The sequence below is a fragment of the Octopus bimaculoides genome, chromosome 20 (genome assembly GCF_001194135.2).
Source record: "Octopus bimaculoides isolate UCB-OBI-ISO-001 chromosome 20, ASM119413v2, whole genome shotgun sequence".
Classification (NCBI taxonomy): Eukaryota; Metazoa; Mollusca; class Cephalopoda; order Octopoda; family Octopodidae; genus Octopus; species Octopus bimaculoides.
The window spans coordinates 4,848,024-4,851,186 of record NC_069000.1 but is presented as its reverse complement, the minus strand read 5'-3'; the positions used below and the strand labels follow the sequence as shown (position 1 = coordinate 4,851,186).

At 34.8% G+C, this 3,163-nt stretch overlaps 2 long non-coding RNA genes across 2 annotated transcripts in view; one reads left to right on the top strand and one right to left on the bottom strand.

Annotated features, from left to right (window-relative positions):
* The window catches only part of LOC128250328 (uncharacterized), a 389,962-nt gene that overhangs the window by 274,654 nt on the left and 112,145 nt on the right, over positions 1–3,163 (bottom strand). The gene's annotated exons all lie outside the window — the stretch shown is intronic.
* LOC128250327 (uncharacterized) overlaps positions 1–3,163 on the top strand; it is a 246,424-nt gene that overhangs the window by 197,823 nt on the left and 45,438 nt on the right. The gene's annotated exons all lie outside the window — the stretch shown is intronic.

Sequence of the window (3,163 nt, the reverse complement as noted above, 5' to 3'; positions counted from 1 at the left end):
CATATATATATATAAATATACGTACATGCATATATATATATATATATATATATATACATACATAGACATATACAAATACATAACATATATAGACACATACATATCTATATATATACATTCATATATATATATATATATATATATATATATATATATATGTGTGTGTGTGTGTGTGTGTGGATATATATATGTGTGTGTTTATATACATATATTTATATATATATATACATATCCACCCACATACACACACATATGTACACGTGTATATATGTATGTATATGTGTATGTACGTATGTGTGTATGTATGAATGTATGTGTGTTTGTATATGTGTATGTACGTACGTGTGTATGTATGCGTGTATGTATGTATGTGTCTTTATGCATGTATGTATTCATGCATGTATAAATGTATGTATGTATGGTTGTATGTGCATTGCCATATATTGCAACTCAATTAGTTCAGGTATTTGAAAGCAAGCAGCATGACACAGTGAGTGCACTGTTGAATGTGTTAGAACTGATGCAAGGTCAACTCTTTAGCGAGGTGTGAGTGAATCCAAGCATATTATATCTAATTATATTACAGAACCGCGGAGGAATTGACAGCCGAAAGCACAAAAAAGAAAAGAACTTTAAGAAGTATATTTTTGTTAGATATTTGGTGAGAAATTTTATTTTCGTAACAAGTTGATGACAGATAATGTAGGTCATGGCAGATGTTTAAAAACCAGAAAAGCAGAATCCACGAAATGAAGTCCTCGTTGAGATATGGCATCCAGATTTCTATTTCCGCTCTTCGGTTTTTCGAGCTTTAGAATTTTTTTTTTATGATCGGAAGAAGGTCAGATATGTTAGAAATGGGAGCAAGTCGATTAACCCTTTTGATTCCAACCCGCCTGAAACTGCCTCTAGCTCTGTAGTAGAAATTTCTTGTTTTCAAAAGTTCTGAATTAAAATTAAAATTTGCTTCCCTACCACATGGCTCCCTGATCATCCTCACAGCGTGCCACCTCGGGTAAGTGTGTTGGGTCGACGCGAAGCTGAAAGCAGCCCATTGAACATATATATATATATATATATATTGGGCATACTCGTCGTATGATTTTGATTATGTTGACTACACAGTATAGTAGGATCTGTGACAAAAACATCCCCAACACACAATTCACTCTGCTAGAAATTTGGAAACGACATGTACCGCTTGTCATTCGCACCGGGAGCTCCGATACGGACATTTCAGAGTGTTTGGGTGTCAATCTCAGGACAGTGCAATCTGAGGACCAGACAACATCTTGGTCTTTGGTGTGATCACTAGTAATGGCGACGTTATGCCTCCTTTCGTCCCCGCCTACACGACGTCAGACGCAACAGGACATTTTTTACCCCCGATGGGTAAAAAGCAAAGTCGACTTCAGTGCAATTTGAACTCATAATGTAAAGATCTGTATCAAATATCGCAAGCCATTTTCACAAACGCTTAAATAACTGCACCCATTCACCGCTGTGGAATGATTTTAAATTCATTTATCGATCCCCGAAGGATAAAAGACAAACTTGATTTCAATGACATTTTAGCAGATTTGGGAGGGGCTTTTTTCGTTCTGCTACCAAAAGTAAACAAAATTCTGTATGAGTTTTCTTCCATGGAACTTATTAGTACAATTTTTGATCATGACATACAGCTTCTTTCACCGCTTAAAAATAAATGCGATTCGATGATTCTCTATTGAACGCACCACAAACACAAGTTCTACACACTCTCATTTTTTCTTTCTTCTAATCATTTGTTCAGTAAAATCCGAATCTCTGAAGTATTTCATGTTATATCTTTTCTGCCATACATCAATCTTTCATCTCTTGTTTCTCCTGTCGTCCATATGTCTGTCCCAATTTAGAATAAACAAAACGAAACGCGTGAATCGTTCATTCCAACAATTTTAAATCTCTATTTTTTTGGGGGTTCTTTTTTTTTAAAGAATTCTCAGAACTTTGTTAAAAATTGTAGTAAACCTTTCATTCAGTCACATCGTACCGCTTAAGGAAACGAAGGTACTTCATATACGGCTGTCTTGCAACAACCACATGGTTCCGGGTTCAGTCCCACTGTGTGGCACCTTGGGCAGGTGTCTTCTACTATGGACTCGGTTCAACCAAAGCCTTACGAGTTTGGTGGATGGAAAATCTGTATCTGTGTGTACGTGTGTGTTTGTGTGTACGTGTGTGTTTGTGTGTGTGTGTGTCTTTGTGTCTGTTTTTGTTCCCCAAAGCCGCCTTGCAACTAGTGTTCGTTTTTTTTTTTAACCTCCCCCGTAATATTAACGGTTCGGCAAGACTGACCAATAGATTAAATATCAGATTTTAAAAATTAGATAAATTGTCCGAATAAAAATTCTTCAAGGCAGTGCTCCAGCATGGACGCACTCTAATAAGTGAAAGAATTAAAAGATTTTTTTTTAAAATATAGCATGCAATACACATTGTATTAAAAAAAATGGACTATCATATTCAAACCTGACGTGGGGTTTACTAAATAGCTTCGTGGTTTTCGTAGGAAACGCAAGGGTAATACATCAGATTGTCTTGGAGAAAAATGCTCAGAATTACTTAGCTATTGCTTGAATGAACGGATAACAAAAGAATGTGATATTAAATAGACATAATAGCATTTGAAACCGTTAAGATAGCAGCACAACGCCAAATCTGTCAGTTTATTCTATGGAGTCATAAAGTGCTGCAACCTGTTTTTGTGCTGAACTTGCATTAAATGTCTTCCATATTAGATTGTTTTATATTTGTATTAGCTTTTCACAAAATTTTCACTTATTCAGTGTTGAGTCTTAGTATTATTAAATCGTTTGAATAGACGCATGCGCACTCTTTTTCTCTCTCTCTCACATACACACACAAGAATACATACGTGCAAAAATACATACATTCGAGAGTATATATATTTACTTGTAGATATGCATAAATGCAACTTGTGTAAACAAATCTCTTTGCGTAATCTTTATATCTACCTATCTATATATTATGCATGGTGGGAATGGTATGTGAGTGCATGTGTGAGTGTCTGTGCTGCACACACAAACACAGACATATATATAATTATATACACATTTCTATATATATATATATATATATATATATATATATATATATATAT